Raw genomic sequence first — 10943 nt, forward strand, 5'->3', positions numbered from 1 at the left:
TGGTATATTAATTTTATTAACAATCAGAATATGACATTTTATTAGCATCAGTTTTCTGAACTTGAAATATCAATACTTTTCTAAAGAATGGTATAATGATATTCAAGAAAGATAAATTTCGCCAAACCCCAAACAGTCACTTATCAAACTCGTTTGAATTTAAACCAGGAAAAGTACAAAGGGCTCACTGTTCGATGGTGAATGTCCCTCCTCCTGAGGGCTACAGTTCGGGAAGCTAATGTTGCTTTTTCACAGAGATTCAGATTGAAACATCAGTATACAAATAAAATTGGTTCTAAAATGCTTTACATACACCGATAACTCAAGATTTCCGCGTATGGAAATAGGCACTCGAAACTCACTGGCTTATTATAGCCGATGACAGAAGCAGCACATCGTTGGACTGTTCATATATACAAAAAAGTGTTTGTAAGCGGTGGATTGAATGCTTAATAGTGTCCGATAAAAGAATATTACTTTTGACTACGGATAAGATTGCTCCTCCAAGAATAATTCTGTTTATACCACAAGATAACAAGAACATGACAACAAGAACAAGAACAAATAACTTCATGGTGATAAATCCGGTATCATTTGGGTTAGCTTAATCATAATAATGAGGTTTTCATAATTAAAAAATGAACTCCAGCAAGTAGTTTTCACTTTATCGGGTTTTGTAGGACTTAGAAACTAATTCTGGAGTCAATTTCAAAATCAAATTTTAGCGTAAATAAAATATACCCATTTCAAGAAATAGGTCGATCGAATTATCAAAATTAAATTTTCATAATTTAATAAAGAATGTTGCGGTGTTGTTAGTTATGTTGGTTTAGCTACAAGTAGCATTGGGAACAGTTAAGGGGAGCGACTTGGTCCAAAATCGACAATTTAGACTTTTCCTGTTTTTAGTCTCATCTTAAAGCTGACATTCTGACCTATCCAACGGTACCAAAACCATTTCTGTACGTTGATTTATGCGTTCACGACAGATCCCGAAAGGGAGGGGGGTACAGTTTCGATGCTACAGCAATGAGACATATACCATTCGATTCGCAAAGAAAAGATCTACAAATTGTTGTAGGCGTTTTTCTAATTTCGTTATAGTTTGTATTTTATTTTGCAAAAAGGGGGGGTGGAATGGGGTAAAATCGAAAAATTTGCGAAAAATTTACAAAAAATGCTCCCACACCTACAAAATTAGAAATTTCAAAAAACGCCTACATCAATTTGTAGATATGGTCTTTACGCATCGAATGATATGTGTCTCGATGTTGTAGCTTGAAAATCCTAGGTACGCTGATATTTCTACCGTCCCCCTTTTTTGTCCGTTTTCTAATAATTTTTCGTTTTCTTTCATTTTTTTCGAAAAATTCACATGAACAAAAAAGTCTTAGAATTGTGTAAGCGTTTTACATACGTGTATTAAATTTCGAAGTGATCCGTCCGTAAATAAAAAAGTTTTTTCGGACCAAGACGCTCAAAGACCAAGATAAAGCATGCATATCTTGTGGCAGCAGCACAATCAAGGCACGCCCAGATCCGCACAATGTAACTCTCATGCTTCTATCCTTCGTTAGGATGCAGCGTAGCACCGATGAAGGTCTTAGCGATTAACTCTCTAACACGGTGCTGAGGGAGAAACATCGTCAGCCAGCGAGAAATCCGCTACTGAATAAACGGCATATTAACATTACTGGGAAAATGAGAAGAAAAATAATTTATTGACTAAAACTTTGAGATGTAGAAAAGACGCGCATTTTAAACAAGAAGTAATGTATAGCTTGTGAAGAGCGATGTTCCTACAGTGATGCAACACAAAAAAATATTAGAATTATACCCTTCATCAGCATTGTTACGTAAAAGGGTCGTTAATATATTAAAAACATCTTGCAGAAATCTTTTTGATGTGCCAACGACAGTGAAAAATATGTTTCAATCAAAACAAACAATAAAATAGAAAAAATGTATATTATAGTTTTCATTTGAGCTTGCGAAAAAGACCAAATTCTGTCATCCTATACAAATTTAGTTTTTATTGATATTTGATTATCTAGATTACAGGTCACATCAGCAGCTTTTCGCGTTTCAAAGGATAGAAAAAGAATTCCGGAATCCAGTTATAGAGAATCCCGTTATCCCGAATCCGGTCATCACGATCCCAAGCATCCATAATCCTGTAAAGTACCAGATTTAGAGCAAATCATGAACCGACTCAACTTAAGCCCAAAACTCAGATTCAAATCCTGTATTGTATTTCGATGAAGATCTAAATTATTCATTTATAAATAAAACGTTCATTTAGTAAAGTTAGAAGCAAATATCAGTTTGTAAACTTATCCTTCCCTTCATTTTCTTGATGTTTCAGAAAAATAAAATTTAAGTGAAATATCCCGATTATATATATTATTAGATTTTTCGATACATGTATAGAAGTTAAGTAATGAGATTTCTGACAGATTTCCTTGCGAAATCATCAAATCTTCATTTAATAGGTATTTAAATTGTTCGAAGTTAGAACCATTTATGTTAGATCGAAGTAAGGGTGAAAGTAGATGCAGAGAATAAAAGTAAATGTTCGCATCACCATCAAATAAAATTTCGCTTTTGTCCGTCTGGGCTCATTACTCATTCAACGTCAATACTGGGTGAATGTATTTACGTCAATAATAACAATATCAGGCTAAAAATAAGAAGGAGTCTCAATTAAAAAACTTTCGGAAGCGTAACATGAGTGGCTCAGTCATTATTTACTGGGCAAATTAATGCTCCTGCTACAATATCACATACAGCAAAGAATCATTGATTTTTTTGTTCACTGTTTGTGTTGAGGTCTCTCAATGACATATTGACCCATTATATATACTCAATGCGTGATGTCATTCTACTCAATCTCGTCAGTCAGATCTGTATCGCGTTCTCAGTAGCACCTCGACCTACGAATTTTTGACTTAATTGTAGTGTGAAAACAACCTAGATTTCTGATGATTTTGTTAGAGCCTTATTTTTACTTTTCTATTGCCAATGTCTGCTCATACGGATTTGTAAGATCTACAGCAACCACTTACAAACAATTTATAAACAACGTTCCTGCATACAACAACTCTTCGTAGTTTGCCCTATCGAACAATTATCAATCCGACTCAAATTTAGCCCGAAACTCACATTAAAGTCCTTTTCCGTATTTCGAAGGAGATTTAAATTATTTATTTATAAATAAAATGTCCATTTCGTAGATTAGAATCAAATATCCACCCTTCCCTTAATTTTCTTGATATGACAGAAAAATAAAATTCCCGTGAAGTATTCCGATTATGTTACACATATTAAACATATTCATGGATAATGCGATATATAATAAGTGTTAAAATTCATCGAGGTTAGAACCATTTTATGTTTGGTTGAGGCAAGGATGAAAATTGTTGCAAAAATATAAAAGTAAATGTTCGCGTCACCATAAAATAAATGTAAAATAAAACAAATAAAATTATTAAAATTCTAGCCCAGCCGGAAAATTTTTTTGCCAGCGTCAATACTGGTGTCAGGCTGATCGATTACATTATAATAAAACGTCATACTTAAAAAACTTTCGAGTGCACAACTGTTGTCATTAGATACTGGATAAACAGCAAAAAAACATAGATTTTAGTTCACTATTTGTGTTGAGTTTTTTTAATGAAATATTGACCAATTATACTCAATGCGAGATGTCATTGTACTTATACTCGTCAGTCAGATCCGATCACGTTCTCAGTAGCACCTTTACCTAAGAATTTATGCCGTACATGTATTGTGAAAGCAACCTAGATTACCCGATGATTTGGTAGGAGTCTTATTTTTACTTTACTATTACCGATTTACAATTTTTAAGCAAGTACTATGAAATTTAAAAATATATAAATTTATAAACTTTGAAACATTTAATTTTGTCTTTTTCTATTTCATTACAGCAACCACTTACAAACATTATAAACAACGTTCATGTATCGAATCATATTTAAACTTTGTTTAAAGATACCCGAAGGTTTTTCATAGTTTGCTCTAGCGAATAATGAGCCTTAAACAACAACCAATAGAAGAAAAGCTAAACCCTAAGCAAGTGTTTGAATTGGAAAGTTCAGGGACATGTAGTGTCCATTGTAATCTCAAGTTCTGAAGATTCTTGTGTCGAGCCCCCTGTTGTGTCACACAGGTAGGTTGTGCAATAGAGTGATGACTTTTGTACAACCTCGTTTCCTGTATCATTAATTGACTAGCTTTCATTTAAGAATGAAAAATAAAATACATTCTCGGCGATTTGATGAAAAACCTCACGTACAAAATGATTTTAAGAATTTCATTTATTAGTTTCTAGATACAAGATCGAAGAAAATTGAACAGGAAAAATAAAAAAGTCATCACCCTAGCGTGCACCTTTAAATATGTACTAGTTCTGTGACAGACAACCATGACATAACCTAAAATATACAATGCGTTTCATTCAACGAAATGATATACATAACTCGCTATGACAGAACAATGCAATTTCATACATAGAAAAGTATCGCGTCCATAATGGATGCATTCGTTTGTTCTTCAAGCATTCAATACAATATTATTGCACATAAACTTTCTAGTTAAATCGTTATAGCGCTAAAGTATTAGTATCATTTATAAGAAATAACTCCATTACTGTAAAAAAACAATCAAAATTATTTTAGAACACTCAAACATGGAACTGGCTTGAATATTTAGGGCACATCAACTCCAGCTTTGGTATAATGTAGGTAGACGCACCGATGAGCGCAGGTGAGATAAAAACAAATTTTAAATTTATTATTAAAGCCGGCTGGAAACCGGAACCATGGCCGTAAGACTGCAATTTATAATTCTACAAAATAATAGCATTACAGAGTAAATAAAAGTTTCCTGTAAACGCCCAGTTGCGGATAAAATAAATGATATATTTTCAAATTTACGAATTAATTTAGATCAGAAATAAAAGAAGATTTTCAGTTGATTAATTTTACTTCTCTAGTTGATCAATCTAACATATCCCAATCTATAAATTGACACCATGATACTGCAGGGGCTTTTTCCGAATTTCATTTTCCAAACTATTCCGTGAATTGCAGTACCGTTGATTCCTTTCATTGGATCGCTCCTTGAATTTGGGATCAAACCTGGGGCAGGACTCCATCCTGTGCTGTTTACCACAAATTAGGCAGGCACCCATCTTCCTCCAGCATTCTTTCTGGGTGTGGTTTGGCCTGCGGCAGTAGTGACACAAGGGTGAATTCTTTCTGGGGGTAGTTGAAGCTGGACGTTCTGCACGTTCCCGTGGTTCTGGATTGTTTGCCTTCACTTGGAGATTTCCACCGCTAGGAGTTTTCTTTGCCGCTGCAGCTGAAGCGTGCTGAGAAGGTCGGTACTCCTTGACACGTGGTGACGAATACAGTGATGCACCTGGGCCACCACTGGTAGTGTTCCGACTGGAGGACTGGTCACTCCACATGATGGACTTTGGCTTAGGTTGTTCCCGCTGCAGGTCAGTTGCCAGTTGAATCAACTTTTCAAAGGCAAGATGTTTGGGTTGACCAGAAGAAGCAATCTTAATGGTTCGCTCAGCATCAGAGATCTTTGAAGAAATGACAGGAGGTACAGATGCAAGGAAATGCTGACGAAGCTGCAGTGCACATTCCTTCTTAGAGCTTGGGTAAGCCAGTTCAGCCAGACTTATTAGACGCATACCATAAATATCGTAGCTCTCGGATGTTTCCGGCAGGCATTCCTTGAACTGTCTCTTCCAGTATCGCCGGCCTCCAATACGCTGCTTCTTGTAATACTGCAGTAGGTATTTCTTCATTTCTTCATAGCTGAGCTTACGTCCACCCCTGATCTCATAAACATTAAGTAAATCTCCCTGCAGAAAATTCGAGAGCTTTTGGCATTTATCATGCGTAGTACCTTTGAACTTTCGGTCAAAGAACTGCTCAAAAGTCACTAAATAGTCCTTAAGGGGAACTCGTCCATCCATGGTAAACACTGGTGGTACAACAACCTCTCTCAGGTCCTTCTTTACCGTTTGTTGCCGATGTTTTCTTCTCCTGCGAATTGCTGACTCCCTTTCAACAGACGAGTCACTTTCATCCAGAGATGAGGGACAGGATTCAGTGGTTTCTTCTGCAGATGCTGATTCTCCTGAAGCTTCACTTGAAGAAATTAGAATTTCTTCAACTTTAGGTGAAGCTTTTATAGTCTGTTTCTTGGTATTCTTAGTTTTCAGCAATTCCTTAGAATGGTCATTAAAATTTTTGGTCTTCTTGGCGAGGGCTTTCGATTTTGTACTTGATGCCTTGGTCCTGCTCCTTGGGCTGGTCACGGGTGCTGTGGGCTCCAACTCATTATCTGAGCAAATGATATGAGTGCAACGCGATTCTGCTGGTGTCTGTTCCCAATATCTGCTAGAGGCTATCAGCTCCAGTGCATTCATCCAGTCATGGTAAGACAGACAGTCTTCCATGACATCCATGGATGTCAGTAGTAGCTCGTTGCTTTTTGCAAGTAGCTTACCTAGGTGGAAAGCTGCCTGCTCACTGGTGGCATTGGTAAAAATAGCTGCCTTAGTCTGCCACTGTGGGAATAGCGTCCACCTTAATTCATCAATCCTGGGCAGCAGATTAGGGTTTATGTTGCAACCAAAGCGGCCATTAATGAAGTCAGCACGGACTTTGGGCACAGCAAACTGGTTCAAAACAGCTTGCACAGAGATCACAGCTGCCAGTTTGTTCGGAGCCACTGAAGCAGCATTGGGCAAAGGAATTTCACCAGAGCCAGGATTCATGTGCACCTGAGTTGCATCAGCAGGAGCCCCATGCCCTTCTACCACACTCTCATGCTCCCTTGTGTTCTGATTTATGGGTTCAGAAGAAGAATGTGCTGAAGACATTGTGATAATTCTATTGTATCAAAATAGGATTGGTATGTGAATGAAAAAGAAAAATCGGAGATGCCAATGTTGCCGGCGCGTGGATGCGGGTGGGGTCAGAAGGACCCACTTTATGCGTCTCTGGCAACCTTGTAACTACAGTGGTTGATGGAGTAAAATGAAACAGCAGCAAATACCAGTAGACTGAATTATGTATCGTCCATAAACACACAATTTAGCAAGTGGCAAGGTTCTAGATGTACCGAACAATGGTCAAGACAACTAATAGACAGCTCAGATGGTTAGGTATAGCCTAGGGTGGATATTGAAGAGTAAGCTAGGTATAGCTTAGATGCAAACCAAGAATGAGGTACTGAATAAACTACTATGTAAATTAGGGAGCATGAGATGGGCCAGCAGTAACTGTTGGAGAAAATAATAACCCTAATTAATACATTGACTAGGGAGACTGAATTCCGTTGTAAATAATGAAATTTAGTAAATTACAAATAATAATCAGCACGCAATATTTATAAATTTAGCTAAGTAGTAAACAAATATGCAAAGAGAATCGAGAGGATATGATACATATTTGCAGTAAGTTAGGTATGCAGCTAACCATAGTGGACATAAATAAACTATCCTAGCATTAAATGAATCAGCCCTTATCCATGAGAACATTAAAGTGGTCTGACTAACTCTGAGGGCAATAGTAACAATTCAAATTGCAGTAAATAAAGTCAGTTTATCACAGAAGTTAGCTTGATAGATGAAGCATTACTACAAAGAAACTCTTTACAAATTATTGTATTCACTGTTCACCAAATATAAATCTTGCTAATTAAAATCCTATCCGAGCACTCACCCAAGCACTTAGCTCTTCCTAGCACAAGCCACCAGTATAAAGTGGTCCGCTTGGTAGTAGACACCGCGGAACTCGGGTCCTAAATCCCGGATCATCTTAATATGAAATAACATGCTACAGATTTGATTTGCTGCGAAAGTGTCATGCATGGTAACCTCCGGTTACATACCCCCCCGCCAGCTCAAACAAATCTGTGCTTAGAAGCTGCATAGGGCTAACTGAATACTTTAGTAGCATTGTGACGGGCTGCAGGTGTGCTTGGGCTCATGCTCACAATAAACCATTACATCCTAGTTTCAAGATACGCAACACAATACATTAAAAAGTTAAAGATTTATTGATTTGCATTAAAAACAAGAAATCTTGTCTTCCTTCCCTACATCATATTTACAATTAATGCTGCAAGAATGCTGAAGGGAATACAATTTTTATTGCACGGCAGTTGAATATAAATTGATTTCCTAATTTTTATCATACATTTCTACGAATCAGAACATATTACATCTTAATTTCCTAACGCTTAACCATATACGCAATGCTTAAAATTACACATTTATACACTTCCGTTCGTGCCCCTCTCCTCCTACACAATGAGGATTATTCAGGGTCATCGCCACCCTTAGCTTCGTCACTTCGGCCATACATGTCAACAATACTACGAAAATACCGTTAACCCGCTGCACTGAACGAAAAGGCACATCTTGCACGTTAAGAACATTGCTACAATTTATACAAAATCAAGGCATTACTAATTAATGAGAGTAACTGAAATTAGGCTGTGTCATATGACTTAGTTCTAGCTTTGTACTCAAGGACTTTACCTTGCACGTTCGGGTAATCAGGTACTGGCCCTTTTGATCTGGTGTGCCTGGTTCCGCCTCCTGAATCGCTATGAATAAATTTGTCAACAATTCTTTTCCTGAGAGCACTCAGATCAGTCAATTGAATGACGGGCAACCCTTCAAGGTTTTCACAATTGAGCGTAGGAGACTGAGTAGCAACCTTACCAGCATCGACATCTAAAGGCGCAATATCGATTTCATTCTCAAATACCGAGAACGATGCAATGTCCTCCAACACGAGTTCTCTACCCACCAAGGGTAAACTGTCGCCAGGGTCAATGGTCTCTTGCGAATGGTCAATCATATAAGCCGAATCAATAGAAGAAAGTTCCCAATTTTCTTCGAGGTCAAAAACTCCACTATACAGCTCGCTTAGTTTAACACCATTGTCCATAACTGTGGATGGACCAGGATCGGGTTCATTCTTCACGCCATTCGAGCTCGGGCAAAAGGGCGTTGTGAACTTGTGGGTAATGCTAGTTTCATTAACCCAATCACAAAATTCAGCAGAGATAAATTCTGGTCCATTATCCGTTAATAAGTTGTCAGGAATGCGAGGTAAAAATGGCAACACATGGTGGTGGAATGCATAGATAATAGTTGAGCTTTTCTTATTCTTAATAGGGACTGTTACTAGCCACTTGGAATAGTGGTCTACGACTACAAGACATCCAATATAGCCACTGGAAGTTCTTGGGAGAGAAATCAAATCTGCTGCTACCAGTTCAAAGGGATATTCTGATTTAATTTGCAAAGTTGGTGGCACAATACGATTAGATGATTCTTTAAAAATTTGACACCATTTACAAGTAGAACAAACATCATTTGCTACTCTAAATTTAGATGGGTGCCACATTATACCTGAAATTAAATGAAGTAGCTTATCACGTCCAATATGTGCATAAGCATTGTGCAAGTTCAACGCAACCTCCACCAGCACTTTAAATGGCATAACAAGCACGGGACTGGAATCGTCAAAATACACCAGCCCATTTTGAACTGACAACTTGGTTGAATGCTTCACAAAGGATCTGACTTCCACCGGCCAATCACTAGGCGGAACATCTTGGCACATACAGCGCTTGAGAGACTCTAGAACAGGGCAATGAGCCTGCATATACCTTATAACTTCATCATCCATTATCAGGTGCAGGCTTGAGATAGGATCTGTACCACTCTGAATCTCAAACCTTAGCCCTTCTTCAGCAAGTGCAATACTTAGTCCATGAACAGCCGGACTCTCCCTCTCAAGCAAAAGGGTAATTGGTTTTGTCAAACTGCGTGTGGGTAACAATAACTCTGTGACAATACTACAACTTCGCTTACATAAATCATCCTTAAGGTCAATGCTTATGTCATGGTCATGCAAAAAATCAAGACCTATTAGGAAACAATGAGGAAGTACATCACTGGATACCACCGCAAATTTGTGGCTTTTAGACATTTTATAATTACCCATTGTAAAGGAGAGCTCAACGGAATGCGTGATGGCCATCCTGACACCAGAAAACCCAATTATGTCGCAAACCCTTTCTGGTTGCACATTGAAATTTACACAGTCTCTGATCCTATCCAACACACACATAGACACAATACTGATCTCCGCCCCTGAGTCCAAAACGGCACACATTTTATGATCACCAATCGCGACTAGGACCTCAGGCAAAGAGCCAACTGGGTGTGCACAGACCTTTGAAGGCTCATCAATTAATAATAGTCTCTCCACAACATCAGTGTCATTTTCATCATTATCCTCATTCGTGTCATCCTCACCACTTGCAGTGTGACATTTGCTGCCAGTGCTAGCCTCCAATGGTTGGTCGTGAGCAACTGAGCTAACTGAACATGAATTAAAATCGGGAGGAGTAAAATTGGCTAATTCAATCAGTGGGTTAAAATGAATGCCACTGATGCATTGTAAATAAATTACAGATTTGTAATCATCAAACTGATAAATTATTGGCTTTTCGGACCAAAAATAGACAAGAACCTTTACCTTGAATAAGTAACTGGCCGATAAGAGTACATCGAGACATGGGAGCTGACCTGGGAACCGCATGAGCTGCAACTGTTTACGGGAGTTGCGGTCCAGCTTAATCCTGTATCGTAAAGGGTTATTCAAAATTTCGTCGATCAATACCCGTCTCATCTGTACCACACTTTCAGGAACTTTACGAGAGAACTTCAATCTAGACAATGAACGTAATATGCTTACAAATAACGAGTCACCTCCACCAGGTACAGCAGGACCATTCAAGACTAAGCCATCTGGTAATGAGGTATCACCCGACTCACCCTCACGCTGAGGCACGTGACAATTCAATCTAGACAG

General features: G+C 38.1%; 1 long non-coding RNA gene across 1 annotated transcript; it reads right to left on the reverse strand.

The window, feature by feature from the left end:
* Positions 1-7095: 7095 nt before the first annotated feature.
* On the reverse strand, positions 7096-9029 carry LOC125177591. Its single transcript, XR_007156586.1, has 2 exons — positions 7770-9029; positions 7096-7327 (listed from the first exon to the last, which is right to left on the reverse strand). It is a non-coding gene; the product is annotated as an uncharacterized LOC125177591 (long non-coding RNA).
* Positions 9030-10943: the final 1914 nt, after the last annotated feature.

This window comes from Hyalella azteca, unplaced genomic scaffold, assembly GCF_000764305.2.
Source record: "Hyalella azteca isolate HAZT.00-mixed unplaced genomic scaffold, Hazt_2.0.2 contig3371, whole genome shotgun sequence".
NCBI lineage: Eukaryota > Metazoa > Arthropoda > Malacostraca > Amphipoda > Hyalellidae > Hyalella > Hyalella azteca.